Source organism: Orcinus orca, chromosome 5, assembly GCF_937001465.1.
Source record: "Orcinus orca chromosome 5, mOrcOrc1.1, whole genome shotgun sequence".
Classification (NCBI taxonomy): domain Eukaryota; kingdom Metazoa; phylum Chordata; class Mammalia; order Artiodactyla; family Delphinidae; genus Orcinus; species Orcinus orca.
In genome coordinates this window covers 40,099,383-40,115,734 of record NC_064563.1, presented here as the reverse complement: position 1 = coordinate 40,115,734, position 16,352 = coordinate 40,099,383, and the positions used below count along the sequence as shown (strand labels likewise).

Below are 16,352 nucleotides of genomic sequence, written 5' to 3'. Positions count from 1 at the left end.
CCTGTGATCAGGTCTTTCCCGAAACATGACTCACAATCAGTCAAGTCACAGAATCTAAGGGGCACCCAGCAGAAAATCTCCAACCCTTGCTTCTCAGGAGCTCTGCGGTCTACCTGCCAGGTAAACTTAACTCACCTGGCACAAGGTGGCCATCCCTGGTTTCACATCAGCGTGATCTCAGGCACAAACCTCCTTGTTTTTCCATTTTGTCTTTAAGTTACTTGTTGAAACAACTGTACAAATATGACAAAGATATAAAATCAGGCATCTTCTGCCCCCAGTGCCTACTAATAAATGATTTTCTGCCACTTTAATGATAAAGATAGAACATGTCAACATTCTGCTGCCCTTATTATTTGTCATTTTTGTTGATATTTCCATTGAATACATCTTTCAATATTTTAACAATGGAACATTTATGTAGGCTGTTCCAGACCCAGCCTTTAGTGGTAAAGGTTTTCTGGTTACATTTCTATTATGTTTCCTTTAAAAATCATTATCCTATTTAAATGGATTAAGTCAAATCTATAGGTATTTATCTTATGATATTGATGAAATGAATACCTAGAGGGCAGTAGTACAAGTTGATGGGACTTGAGAACCTCTATTAGCACAGTTAAGTATAAATATTATCTATTTGTAAACCAAAGTATATGCTGAGTGAGATTCTCCGACTCTTTTTCACTGTCTGTCCTTCAAGCCTGTGAGAAATGGAATATTTCTTGCCAGCTCAGTAAACAAAGGATGTCACAGTCATCAGCACTTGCAGCCCTCCAGTATGAGCCGCCGGCCCTGAGGAATTCAGGATATGCAAATACAGAATGCAGGCCCCAGGGAGCTGCGGTGCATATGAAAGGGAGGATTTCAGTGAGCCCAGACTCTGGCATCTTCGCATACAAAGAAAAGCGCTGCATTCCTCACGTTGGGAGAGCTGGTTTTCCTTAGTTAACAATCACCTTTTAATGTTCCCCATTACCTGCGCCAGGCCCCTGCCCTGTCCCCTCCTCCCCGTACTTTAGCTCAGGGAGGAAAGAGCGCAGAGGGACTCGGCTGAGTAAGAGGCCTGCGAGCCTCGGGAGGAGTTTTCAGCCGCTTTCCCCGCAGTCGGGAGGAGGGGCGCTGACGCTGCAGCCGGACCCTGCTCCTCCCTTGCCCCATTTTCCCTCAGGACGCTCAGGCCGACCCCCTCCCCACGCCCCACAGGCCCCGCGAGCCAGGCGGAGGGCAGGGGGGAGAGGAGGGACCTAAGTTCCCCGGGAGTAGACGCTGGGGCCGCTCTTTCTACACAGCAGCGGCGGGTGGCAGCGAACCTCTGCCCCTCAGAAGCTGGTCTTGCGCTGCCGCCCGGGCACCGGACCAGGCGGAGGGTCGGCGCCCACTTACCCGGCCCGCCGTCCGCACGACTGTCGCTGCCTCGGCTGCCGGGGCCCCTCCAGAACCGGCAGCCTCAGTGAGGCCGCCCTCCCCTCGGCCTCCGCGGAGTTCGTGACGGCGGAGGGAAGAGACCCCGAGCTGCGGGAGTTCCAGCTCTGCGGAAACGCGGGCTCCGTTCTGGGCGCAGAGGGTGGGACCGCTCTGCTCCGAGGCCTTCCAGGAGGGAGGGGGGTCACCGGGGTGGGAACCGCCAGGAGCGCAGGGCCCAGTCGGGGGTCCTGGAGGGGCGGCCCGGCCTGGGCCCCCCCCCCCCCCGCACTGTGACCGCAGCCCAGGCTTTTTCCTGGAATCCTACACAAAAATGTTAGAAAGATACACGGTCTATAGTAAATATTCACAAATGATTGTTGCTGCTGTGCTTACTGTCCTATTAAAGGTGTAAAATCCATAAAACACTTTAAGTTCAAAATTAAATATGAATTTTTAGCTTTCTAATTATGTTTCTGCTATTCACAATTGTCGTTAATGGATCAGAGACTGGCATCACTAGTTAAAAATGAGCTTGTTAAAAAAATAGAACTCAGGCCCACCGGACCTACTGAATCACAATCTGCACTTTTACAATCTCCCTAGTGTACCTGTGTACCCATGAATAGTTGAAAGGTACATTTCTACCTCGACATGTCTTTTCTGTCTGAGAAATACACACATTTTATCCACTTTGGTATAAGTAAAACATTCAAAAATGCATATGCCTGTGTTGAAACCATCATTTTATCATTTCTTTTCCAGATAAGTATAGTCTCTATAGTGGTTTTGTGAATCACATGCCATACTCTTTTCTTGTAGTTAGAAATAAGGTACAGAAAGTTACTTTGTAATATTATATATATATATATATATATATATTTGTGATAATTGAAGATACTGTTCTAAATTAAAACCAGTTCTCTTAACTTGCTGTTTTCTTCTTGGGTCACATTATGAACTCTTCCCATGGCCACATGGCATGTGTACCTTTAATTTCAGGGACTGCTGACATTCCAGGATATGGCCATAGATTTCTCTCAAGAGGAGTGAGAATGCCTGGACAAGATCAGTGGGAATTGTACAGGAATGTGATGTTAGAGAAGTATAGGAACCTGCTCTCCTTGGGTGAGGATACCTTCCTTCCAGAATTCCTTATCCAACCACAGCGTTTAGAGTCCTTCATTTGTAGAATGTCTCCTGGAATCTTCGGCTTCCTACAATAGGGTTTCAGATTGCAATGTTTCAGGAAATATTGGGAGTTTGTGAGTATAATTTATCTTATTCTTTTAAAATTGCAGCCTCCCTCAGCCACATAGCACAGGGAGAGCAGCTAGGTGCTTTGTGACCACCTAGAGGGGTGGGATAGGGAGGGTGGGAGGGAGGGAGATGCAAGAGGGAAGAAATATGGGAACATATGCATATGTATAACTGATTCCCTTTGTTATAAAGCAGAAAATAACACATCAGTGTAAAGCAATTATACTCCAATAAAGATGTTAAAAAAATAATAAAAAATAAAATAAAATTGCAGCCTCCCTTTTAATATACTTTGTAACTGCTTGGGATGTGTCTATATGAACTGTGTACTATATGCTTCTGTTATAGTCCTTACAATATTTTATTGTCTTATTTTCTGTAACAATTTTCCATGGATTCTTTGGGCTTAAAGTATATTAAAAGGGAGACTGCGATTCTGGGACTTCCCTGGTGATGCAATGCTTAAGAATTCGCCTGCCAATGCAGGGGACACGGGTTCGATCCCTGGTCCGGGAAGATACCACCTGCCACGGAGCAACTAAGCCAGTGGGCCACAACTACTGAGCCTGTGCGCCACAACTACTGAAGCCAGTGTGCCTTGAATCCATGCGCCATTTAGTTTTTGGAGAATAAAACCACCTCTGAGTGATTAAAATTTAGACAAGCTAGTCAAAATGCTTTATCACCTGTTCTTAAAAACACTGATCAACGGAACAAGTTTTACTAGGGATAACAGTGTAATTGTATTCTGGAGTTCATATCGGCAATATAGTTTATGACCTTGATGCTGGATCACGACATTTCAATGGTATAACTGCTATTAATTGTCTGTTTGTTCAACGATTAAAGTCTCACGTGATCTGAGTTCAGACTGTAGTCATACTAGTTGCTTTCTGTCTATTGCAGATTTCTTCCAGTATGAAAGGACAAGAGCAATACAGCTTACTTTACAAAATGTCTGCAAACTAAATGATGATATAATCTACATTCAATTAATTTATACATATCTTACTGTAGAACCGGGTTTGTTACGGTGGCAGAGCCCAGTAATTATGTAAAACTGAAACCTTTATCTGCACTGGTTCAAGTCCTCTTCCTAAGAATATGTTTATAATCAACATTCTTTCACAAATGACCCAATTTAATTCACCATAGCATTCCTCATATTAACTAAATGGAAAATCCTAGGCTATATACAAATCCAGAAAGGGCCAAAAATCATCAGCCCCCATGGATTATTACAACCCATTGCTGAGGCATTCAAATTACTTATTAAAGAACCACTATGTCCATCAACATCATCAATTTATATATTATTGCCCCAATGCTAACCTTAACCCTGGCTCTCACAACATGAATTCCTCTTCCCATATCTTATCCACTAATTAATATAAATGTAGGCATATTATTTATATTAGCCATATCACACCTAGCCATTTATTCCATCCTCAGATCTGGATGAGCTTCACATTCAAAATACACACTCACTGGAGCTCTAGGGACAGTAGCACACACAATCTCATATGAAGTAATGTAGCATTATTCCATTCTCAGTCTTACTGATAAATGGATCATTTACACTTTCAACAGTAATTATTACACGAGAACACCTATGACTAATTTTCTCCTGACCGCTACCCAGAATTTGATTATCTCCGCGGTAGCAGAAATCCAATGAAGCCCCACTTGATTTAACAGAAGTAGAATCAAAACCTGTATATATCTTCAATGTAGAAAATGTAGCAGGCCCATTCAGCCCGCCCTTCCTAGAGAATATGTCAATTTCCGTATAATAAACATTTCCACAACAATCTATTTTTAGGAGCATTCGACAATCCCTAGATGCCAGTATTATATACAGCCCAAGTCATCATTAAAACACATCTAACAATCTCCTTTCTATGAATTTGAGCATCCTACCCAGAATTTTGGTATGATCAATGTATACATCTCTTATAAAAAGTTTTTTTACTACTAACATTAGCCCTATGTATATGAGAGTTTTCACTACCTGTCATCATACCAGGCAACCCGCCACAAACTTTACATAATATTTCTAAAAGAAAACATTAATATACATTAATGTTTTCTTTTAGAAATTACATTGACAACATAATCCCTAATTCGAGGTATCCATATAACTGGTTTACAGTAAGGTTCTTTGGCAAAATATTGAACACAAGATATATATGAGATGTTGAGATCTGGGTAATATACCTTACTTGAAAGGCATGAATAGTTTTTAAACAGTGTAGCATAATCACACTTAAGACCATAGTTACTTTGTTCCCACGTCCCTGCAATTCTATTTGAGGGGAGTTCTAAAAGGCCTGTGTCTTCTCCTGTGTCCACAACAGTAGACGTACACCGGTGGCCCTCAATCCTGCTCTCCAAACTTCAAATAAGGGGCCAGAGACAAGGCCCGGGACTTGGAAAAGTCCTAGAAATTCCCTGCCTCAAAAGAACTTTCAGAGCTTCACCTTTCCCTAAGGAAGACAGAGCTGAGTAGACATGCTGAAGTTTTCCAAATCCTGCTGGTTGTTTTGAATTATGGCTACACTGGCTGAGTACCCCTTGAGCTTCTATCTCCACATACTTGAATTAAATCCTGTAGTTCCTCTTTGATTCTAGCATCTGTGACCTGTTCACAGGGTCTATATGCCACAGCTGTTTTACCACTTTCTGAAATAAAGTTAACAAGGATCAATTCAGAAGTTTTCTTGTTCTAAAACTTCCTGTATACAATGGTAGCACTGAATAATTAGACATTCTTTTGACTTCTAAAAGCAGAAAATAAGAGCATTTTCCTAGAAGTTCCCTCATCTGACACTTCAGTTTTTATCATAATTATTTGTGAAAACATATAAGAAGTATCAACTTTGGTTCAAAAACTTTTGATCTTAGAAATAAGAACTAAGGAATAAGGACATAGAAATTAAAAGCTGTGGAAACAAAAATGTTCAATCACAATACAATTAAATAGGAAGGCATTAGGTGGGGGGTCAAAGTGAGTTCAAACCTGGGAGAGATACCACTGGACTCTAATAGATACTTCCTATTAGAAGCAAGGCAAGGGCTTACTCCTTGGGACCAAAATTCTACCAGATACAATGAACAAAGAGACAGAGAAAGAGAGCATTTGAACACCCTACTGGCAGAAACTGGCCCATGTACCCTTTGGACAATACAGCTTCCCTCAAGGCAAGCTAGAGCCACCAGGCTTTTTGGTCTAAGGGGTTTTGTGTACATATAAGGAGTACCTTGGCATATTAGGCACAAACAACCCAGGCATTTAGTTTGGTTCCTAAAGGTTGTTTCCCAGAGTTGACAGCTGATGGAGATTCTGCCTGATGACCAGGGAAGTCAAACTTCACTAGAAGGATTGCCCAGGCTGGAAGGCCAAGACCAATCCAGGGTCAACTCTTATAAGCAAATAAGGTCTCTGACAACTTAGCTAGGATTTCTCAGTCTCTCAGCCTGCAGGGCTGTGAAGCAGGGGAGCAATTCTGTTCCGGGAACCTACTAATCATAAAGTTTCCTTTGGGCACAGCCTGTGACATTCTCACCGCTGTATAACTTGATAGGGAACACAATCAACACTATTCAATAGCATGATCACTTTCAAGACTCACAAAAACGTAGCTGATTATTATATAAGAATCATATTCACCCAATACATCAGAAATGAAAACTGAAATTAAACTGATTCCAAAAACATAATCTAATAAACTCTTCAACAAGAAAACAACGGTAATAATAATAGTCAATATACTTTGTCTGCTTACTATGTTTCAGGCATAGTTCTAAGCTTTTTACATTCATCATCTCATTTACTCTTACAATATCCCCCATTTGCTGGTAAGCTGAATTACTAACCCTATTTGCAGATAAAGAAATTGCAGCTTAGAGATATTAAATACCTTCAAATGTCTCTGGCTGGAAAAACCTAAAATTGCAACAACAACAACAAAATCTAAGAGACAAAGTTAGGACTCAAACACAGGTGTCCAAGGCTTATAATCACTACACTATTCTGTATGATAAGCAAGCAATTGAGGAAGAAGTGGATCAAACACTTTCTGTATGAACTGAGGCAAGTGATTCTACATCTAAACACTGGAGACAATAATATTTGCTGTCGTTTTTCTCAAAAATGCCACAAAGAACAAATGTTAAGACTCCTGCTTTGAAAGCATCTGGTGAATGAAAGAATATGTAATGTTTTAGATAACCATTATTTTCATCCTATTATTTATTTTCAAATAAGTTTATTTGCTCACTGAAACTGAAGCACTTCAACGACAATCAAAAAGGTCTTACCTAAAACCACAATCAGCAATTTCTGGAATGCATCTGTCATAGCTTTCTGAATAGCAAGCTTCTGGGTTACCTTCCTTTTCATAAGTAATGATAATGACCCTAAATCCAACCAAAAGAGATGAATTTAAAATGCCTATATGAATAACTGATTTCTAGGTTATACGTTTAAAAGTAAAAATGCATCTGTGATGCTTAGATCATTACCTTAGTGATTAAGGGCAGGCACAACACTGGGGTACGGTGAATGTCTCTGTTGTAGGTATACCCTGGCATGGCACATTTTTACCGCTCGGATCTATTCTGGAAGTTGCTAAAATACTAGACAGGAAATGCAAACCAAGAACGTGGCACAAATCTCATATTGCTCACAGATTTCAAATAAACAAGCTGAGGCTACACTGCTACAGACCCTGCTCTCCTGTGCGTAAAGGGCTGGATTCATACAGTGAGACAGATTTGGTTGTAGTGCAGATGATCCTGCCTCTACTCAACCATCACCCACTCAGGTGAATGGTGGAGCCTCCTCCACCCCATTCGCTAACAGCCCTGCCTCTGACTTAAAACCCTAAGCCCAAGTGCCATGGATTCTAGGAAAAAACTCAGTACCTATCGGAATCCCCTTTCTAGGGATCTACATTTACTTATTCCGCTCAGGCCCTTCTATAAGAGACAAAGGACTGAACATTTACACAAGAGTTTATTTCAATCTTTAGACAATGATTTTGTTGGGATAACTGAAGGCCAGAAGACATGTGCCTTTGAAGGACTATTTTAGCACAAAACAAATTATTAACAAAAACCCCCCCCCAAAAAGCAAAACAAAAAAAAACTAATTTTCCCTCCTCCTAAGCTTCTTGGCAGGCAGTGAGTTCTAAAATTCTAAAGTTTGAGGTGCTGTCAGGTATTACCTAAGATAAAAACTTATACTATCGGGCAGAAAAATTCTGCCCAGGGCTTTAGCTGCTTAGAAAAGGTGATGATGTATCTGAAAAGTTGAGTTTCAGAAAGAAAGGAAAAAAGAGAAATCCCACTGCCTCACCTCCCCACACACACACATACTGGAAGACAGACCTTCCTCCAACTTATCCAAAGGTTCCTCAGCCATGCCAACTCCAGGACTCCTGCACTCGTGGGAGGGCAACCCCACCTCTAAAGCACAGAAGAACTTCGGGCTTTGCTTCTGAAGTGGTGTCACAATATCTTCATTTTCCCTTTCTTCAAGGTTAGAAAGATCCTGAAGCTGTTAGGATTTTGAATTAAAGGCTAGACCAACATATTCTGTTGTTAGAAATAAAAACTAAACTCCAGCAATCCCAGGTAATAGTTTAGGTATGCTATCCCTTCAAAATCAACTGAGACTTGCAAATGAATGACTAGATATGGACAACTATTTTTTATGATATACCATACAAATACTGGAGAAAATTATGGACACCACCATCCAAGTCATTGAGTTTATCACTAATTCTAGGTGGCAGGCCAATGCTCAGATACTTCCATGTGGAAGCCTCCCACATCTTCTCCCCATAGCCCTGTTCTGTTCTTCTCTCTAAAGTCTAGGAGTTCAATGTTGAAAGGAGTCTGGTTAGTCAAAGAAAGTCTAGAGTTTACCTTGATGATCCTTTATGACCACCCATGGAAACCAAAGAAGTAATTTGCCAATTCTTGGCATCTGGAGCTGTTTAGGGCAAGCGTATTATGATGAACCGCCTTATGTCTGTTGCCGAGACAATCCTAAAGACATAAAAGACCTAAAAATATCACAACCCTACATAGAGATTTATTTTGGATATACCTGAGATTTATCAATACCAATTTCATAGAGTGGTTGTGAAGATTAAATAGGACATTTTAAGCAATGAGTTCACAGTGAGCCCTAAATAAATGTTATTTATTATATTTAAGTCAGTAATTTTCTGCATCATTTCCAGGGCCCCTGATTAACCAGAAGGTTCCCTGACATCCGGTGGTGAAAGTGATGATGAAAGCATCCAAGGAAGCCCAGCAGAAGCCTATTATGGGGCTGGGGCTAAGCAAAGGAATGGACTGTTTTACTCGTCTCATCCTGTAGCTCCTGCTTCAGAATATGATCTGAAGAGGAGACAAGATGGACCTGCCACTGTATTAGGACCTTAATCTGTAGCACCCCCTCCGCAATTTACTAAGCCCTGTTAGAAGAGGGAATATGTATACCTCTATAAATGTAAATAAATAAAGCAACGAAAAGAATTATAGATTCATCTGCATTAACAAGCTTCTTTGAGAGTGCAAATATTTCCAGTCTTATACTCTCTAAATAACTTACATATTACTGTGGATTTTATACATCACTACTTCTTTCTTAAACATCTATTTCCATTTTGAACAGGGTGTAGTATGTAAATTTAGTCATAAAAATTCAAATAATACAAATAAAGTCAAAGCATTGTTAATTCTTTATTGATCTGTTTGTGCCTCTTCCTCTGTCACTAGTTTACGAGCTCCTTAAGTGCTTGAAGGAACCATATATTATTCTTTCCTTGTTACCAGAAAGAAGAATTCATCTTGGCATATAATAGAGGAGTGATGGTCTGTTGACTGAGTGAATGAATGAGTACATAAGAAAATGAAATTTCTTTCTCCAACTGAAGCTGCCTGCAGGGAAGGAGAAATGAAGACTAATTTTTAAATGTTGAGTGTCACATGGGAGGCTAGGTCCTGTGCGGTGAGTCATAATGGAGCTGTCCTGGACAATTAGGAAGCCTCAGAAGGGCTCTGAGCCCTCGGGGAGTAGAGACAGTTGACATGTGGGATAACCTTGCCACAGTTCTTACTGGCAAACATTTCCCTTCATGCTACTGAGAAAAACTCAGATACATTAGGCCTTTCCTTCATTTTATTTTAAAATGTTTTTCTCTTTTCTGTATTTATAAAAAACACAGGGGAAAAAATATAGGAAGATACCTGCCAATGAATAAAAGAACACATAATTGGAACTTCCGTGCTGGTGCAGTGGTTAAGATACCGCTATCCCAATGCAGGGGGCCCAGGTTCGATCCCCGGTCAGGGAACTAGGTCTCACATGCATGCTGCAACTAAGAGTTTGCACGCCACATTTAAGGAGCCTGCAAGCCACAACTAAAGGAGCCTGCCTGCTGCAAATGGGGAGCCCACATGCCACAACTGGGGAGCCCTTGAGCCACAACTAAGGAGCCCGCCTGCTGCAACTGAGACCCGGTGCAAGCAAATAAGTAAATAAATAAATAAATAAAATTGAAAAAGAGTGCATAAGTAAAGTAGGGGAAAATTTCGGGGTTGTGGGTAGTAAACTAAGCCTCTGCATTAAATAAAGCAATCTAATACAAATGCCCTTTCCTCTCAACTCTATAGTGACTTGGAGAACATTTTCTTCATTACGCTATCAGTGATGGGCTTTATGCTGTGAAAATCTCACAATCTACGCTTACGGAATGGTCTTTATGTCAAATATAAGAAAAAACCTCATTACTCACAACTGATACCAAGTAACTGTTTCATAATCTTTCCAGGACCATCTGTCATATCTGAGTGGTACGTGAAATGGTCGCAGGGTCTGCAAATAAAAGAATGTCTGACAGAAAATCATTTCAATCCCAGGGAGTACAGCCAGGATTGCAGACGGTGTTAAACAGGGTACAGAAGTGGGAGGTAGTGTAACTGGAGTCACATCTGAGGAGAGTTCTCAGATTCAATAAAGGTGAAATCAGTGAGTAAAGAAATATGGGTGAGAAGAGGTAGCAAGATCAGTAGGAAGTAGCCAGAGCAAGAAGCCAATCAGAGAAGACACACAATTATAAAGGGAAAGGTCTGGGAAATCTAAGCCTCACTCACTTATTCAGAGGAATTGAAAAGGTCCTTAACATAATGAAATGTTAATTCTGGGGAAGTAAAATTGGATGGCATGTTAATATGGAAGAAGGTTTCTACAATGCATTAAAGAATATATAACCATTTTCTGGAATCTGAAGTGAGCTCTTAATAGGCAGTTGGAGAGTGATGATGATGATGAAGCCTCCTTTATTTTACATGTGACAAAAGTTTGTCAAGCTCGGGACACCCTGTTGGCACACTGGTTAAGAGACTGGGTGCCAATGCAGGGGACACGGGTTCTATCCTTGTCCGCGAAGATCCCACATGCCGCAGAGCAACTAAGCCCATGTGCCACAACTACTGTGCCTGTGCTCTAGAGCTCGTGAGGGACAACTACTGAAGCCCACGTGCCTAGAACACTTGCTCCGCAACAAGAGAAGCCATCACGATGAGAAGCCCACGCACCGCAACGAAGAGCAAACTCCGCTCGCCGCAAATAGAGAAAGCCGGTGCGCACCAACAAGACCCAACACAGCCAAAAATAAATAGATAAATTCATTAATTAATTAAAAAAATTTTGTCAACCTCACACATTTAAAATCCACATAAATGTATATATAAGGAAGATTCTTTTGAAGATTTCTTAAATTAAGGGGCAGCATAAACTGACATGGGGTTTAACATCAGTTAAGTTAGGGTTTGGCCTCTAGTTTCCACATTTACTGTCATGAACCTTAAGTAAGTCACTTAACCATCCTGAGTTCGAGTTTCTTCATCTAAAAAAAAAGAAAGAAACAACTGGGGAACAGAGGGATCAGTGGAGCAGTGCATGTGAGAGCATTCTGTACACCACAGTGCTGTACAAACGCTAGCCGTTTTTTTTGTTTGTTTGTTTGTTTGTTTTCCCTGGGATCCTAGTTCCCGACCAGGGATTGAACCTGGGCCCTAAGTAGTGAAAGTGCAAAGTCCTAACCGGTGGACCACCAGGGAATTCCCGATGGACTATTAGTTTTAAATTCAGCACTTCATCCCAGTAGAGCAAGGAAGTCCGCATTTGGACTCACCTTTTTCACACTGGAAATGTGTGAAAAAGCTGCTTCTGGTCGCATGCCTTTTGGGCTCTGTGGGCATCCCTTGCTGAATAAAATTTGATGATGGCAGAGAACCCAGGACTGCCCACTGCTGCGTTTGGGAAGAATCAGACCAAATACAGAAGGCCAAACTGGGAGAAGACTGTAAACAGAGAATGCTTTAGGGTGGTCTCACACTAAGTAAGTGCAGTAAATTTCAGGCTCAGGAAACAAAACCGCCCATTCCCTGGTATTCCCCCAGCCATTTGCCACAGGCAACTGTGGTGAGCCTGCAACTCCAAACACTTCTCATTTCATGAACAAGGTTCCCTCTGAAATCCTAAGCTTTGAGAAGCATTAGGAGGCAATGTCTTCAGTTGGGGACTAACTCTCAAAAACCTATGGGGGTGAGCTGACTGCTCAGGTCGTCTCTAGAACTAAGATTCCTCTCAGCGGAGACCACAGGCAGATGAGGTACTGAAGCAGTACCCCGGAGCGCCTAGTTACTGGGGCGCGGGGCGGCTTCCTCCACCCCTCCCTCCGCTCTGGCTCGGCTCAATTGCAAAGCTTCGGGGGTGGGTCCAGAGCTCAGCTCCCACACCAGCAAGTTCTGTCACCCCCATGGGAACCCCAAAAGGTACCAACTGCACCATCCCACCATCACCGCACGTGCGCTCCTCGGGGAGCAAGCGGACTACGCTTGTGCACGCGCATCCGCGCTTTTTAAATACTTAATGCCAATAAATCTAATATATAGAAAAATAGTTGAAAGCCCCTGAGTGTTTTGTGGTAGAAAAGCTTGAGATACAGAGCAAGTTCAGAGCTTGACAGTCAAAGAACAAACTAGCTCTCCATTCCTTTAGAAGGACTAGGTAGCAGCTCCTGGTTATGGAATCCGAAACCCTCAGGCTCCAAATAGGACATAAAACAGCATCACTTGTACTCTTTATAAAATTGCAGAAACAAACAAAATAAACAAAAATATATTGACACCTGTCCTATAAGACAAAGGGTACTTGAGACCTAATGTATATAAAATCAGTTTACAAACTGTGATGCACTATATCAATAAGTTCTCATTTGCAGAGAGCACAGCATAGGATATGAGGCCATTAATGTTAATTCCCTTTCCCCTTCCATTCCTTTCTCTTGTTCCTTTATGTATGCGGATCAGTTACATTATTAAGCTAACAATGTAACTGAGATATTATTAGCTTAATAATGTAAACAAGAATCTGATTTTTAGCAATGGGATAATTCTTAGAAACTTAGGGAGCTGGAACTCTGAATGTATGAATGAAAATAATGCAATTACATCATGAATTTTAAATTTTATCATCATTGATTAAAAATTAAAATATTAAATTAAGAATTAAAAATTTATTATCCCGCAATTGAGACTCACCACAACATGTGACGTCTGTCAGGCATTCACTGTCACAACGCAGCTTGACTGTCTTACAGACAACCTCAATAATATTTTTAAATTGGCAGAGGCAGCAGGCCATAAGGCTAGGTAAGATCCTATAAACGGAAACACAGGTAATTAATTCGTGGTAAAAGAGTTACTTGAGTAGTTAGAAGAGGTAGGCCAAGGCCACCACAGACCCGTGCAAAAAGGAGTTCTTGGGGCATATGGACTGCAGAACTGGATAGGGGCCGGTTTGCCAATTCCTGCTCTTCACTGTTGTAAATAAATATAGAGGAGGAGAGAGGTGCCCAACAGAAGGATTAAGATGGCAATAGGTATTGTATGCCTAGAAAAAAGGGAATAGGGATTAGAATCGGGTGACACTGATCTGTAGTTTAAATCCAAAGTATCTCCTTCCAACCCGAAAGCCTCACTTTGGGTTGAGAGTACACAGGAAGAAGGCAGACTTCTAAGAAGAGTCTGAATAAGACGGCACCTTCTGGAATCCCTTTCTCAGTTCCTATCTGTGAGTAGTAATATATTAGAAGTTATTCTAGTAATAAAAAAGCATCGTGTGGTTAAACAATAACAGGGGTTGCTTTGGCCAAATCTGGACAAAAGGAACATTCCAAAGAATAACATTATCATTATAATAAGTTATAACATAGCTAATTTAAAAAAAAACACATGAGTTCATAATGATACTCAAAATGAAAGTGGGGGGGCTCTACTTTATAAAATAATGTCAGCTAATAAATGCAAAAGGAATGGTAGAATTTGAAATTGTCATTTTGCAACTATCAATGTAATAATCGATTCAGACAAGGATTATGATTGATGCACAGTTGGGTGAAGAGTTGTTTGAAAGTAGGATCTTCACTGATCCCAAACTATCACCCTACATATTATTTTTCAATTACCAAGGGGAAAAATAACTTTACAATGGAGAGATATGGAAGATACCACCTTAATCAAGTGATCAAACTTAGCACTGGGACACCTGAAGTGATGAAGTATGAAGAATACATCACCCATATAGTATTCTTCCCCAAAATATTTACTTTGAATCTAATGAGGAAACGGACAAATCCAGTTTGTGGGGCAATTTACAAGAAAACTGGCTTAGACTCTTCAAAAATGCCAATGTCATAAAAGACCAAGAAAAAAAATAGCAGGGAAATATTGTAGATTAAAGGAAACAAAGACAAGACATGCAATGCTTAATCTTATTTGGACCCTGTATCAAAGCAAAACACACTTAAAGAATGTTATTGGATTCTGGCCAAGATGAAGTAGCAAGGACCAATTTAACCTTGCACCTGAAGCAATGAAAAAACAAGACAGAACATATGAAAAAACAGTTTTCAAGAAACTGGACCTCAGGCATTCAAGTTCAGTAATCCCCATGAGATGGGAAATAAATGAAGTGTTCCCTATAATTGCCCTAATTTACTTCTCTGAGAGAGTTTCCAGGTCATGGTACAGGGAAAAGAAGTCCAGGCAGAGACGGGTGGACTCCCTGACTGAAGAAATGGAGCTGAGAGTCTGGGAAAACCAAGGTAACTAGAGTTCAAAAAGCAGAGTATCAGAGACAAAAGAAGTGCACAGAGAAAGAAGCCTGGAGATATGCAGAGGGATCTCTTGAGAATTCAACAAAGTATTTGTCAGTACATTTGTGTGAGGAATTACTTGATGCCAGGAAAAGGACCACATGAAAGGATTAATAATAAGAATAACTGGATATCACACAGGGTTGTAGGAATAGTACCTGTTCTTAAAAGTGTGACTGGAAAACCTCATGATACTCAGAAAGGACTTGTCTCAGTAGTTGCAAATAATGGGCTCCAGACTAAAGGCTCCTTGGAATCCTATCCAACGAATCTTAAAAGCTAGACCTAAAAGAATAAAATTGTTTTGAATAAATTAATTTCACCCAAAACAAAGCCCAAGCATTTTACAGGAATATAAATATGTATAGCACACAATAAACAAAAACTCACAATATCTGGGATCATATGAAAAATTGCCAAGCATGCAAAGAAGTAGGAAAATATGACCCATAGTGAGGAGAAAAGGCAACCAATCAAAACTAACCCATAATCTATACAGATGTTAGAACTGGCGGAAAAGAACATTTAAAAAGTTATTATACCGGAAGTAAAGTTATTATAACTGTATTTCATATGTTAAAAAACCTAGACTAAAAACTGAAAATGTTAAGTACAGGCATGGAAAAGGTAAAGGAGACCAAAATTGGGCTTCTAGCGATTAAAAACAACGTCTAAATTAAAAATATATTGAACGAGGTTGATGGCTGATTAGACACTGCAGAAGAAAGGGTCACTGAACATTAAGGCATAGTAATAGAAACTATCCAAAATGAAATAAAAAGAGTAACAAAACTAAACAACAACAAAACTTAATACAGTATCAGTGAGCTGTGCAACAACTTCAAGTGGCCTAATACATGTGTACTTAGAGTCCATGAAGGAGAGGAGAAATGCAAAAATTTGAAGAAATAATAACCAAAAATTTTTCCAAATTGCTAAACACTATAAAGCCACAAAGTCAAGAAGATCAAATGAATTTAAGCATAAGAAACATGGACAAAACTACACCAAGGCACAAAAAATAATCAAATTGCTCAAAACCAGCAATAAATAGAAAAATTTAAAAGCAGCCAGAGAAAAAAACTATACACTACATACAGAGGAACAAAGATAACAATGACAGCAGAATTTTTGTTGGAAACAATGTAAATGAGAACTCAGTGGAATAACATCTTTAAAGTAGTGAATTGAATTCTATCAAGCTAGAATTCTATACCCAAATCTGTCAAAACAAAAGCAAAATAAAGACTGTCTCAGACATACAAAAGCTGAAAGAATTCATTACTAGTAGACTTTCACTTTAAGAAATGTTAAAAGAAGTATTTTCAAGCAGAAGGAAAATGACACCAGATTGGAATATGGATCTACAGCAAAGATTAAGAATACAAGAATACGGACTTCCCTGGTTGTTCAGTGTTTAAAAATCTCCCTGCCAATGCAGGGGTCACTGGT

The 16,352-nt window shown here is 40.3% G+C and overlaps 1 pseudogene; it reads right to left on the bottom strand.

Moving 5' to 3' along the window:
- Positions 1-6,937: 6,937 nt before the first annotated feature.
- LOC101278780 (RAD52 motif-containing protein 1-like) lies at positions 6,938-12,532 on the bottom strand (annotated as a pseudogene).
- Positions 12,533-16,352: the final 3,820 nt, after the last annotated feature.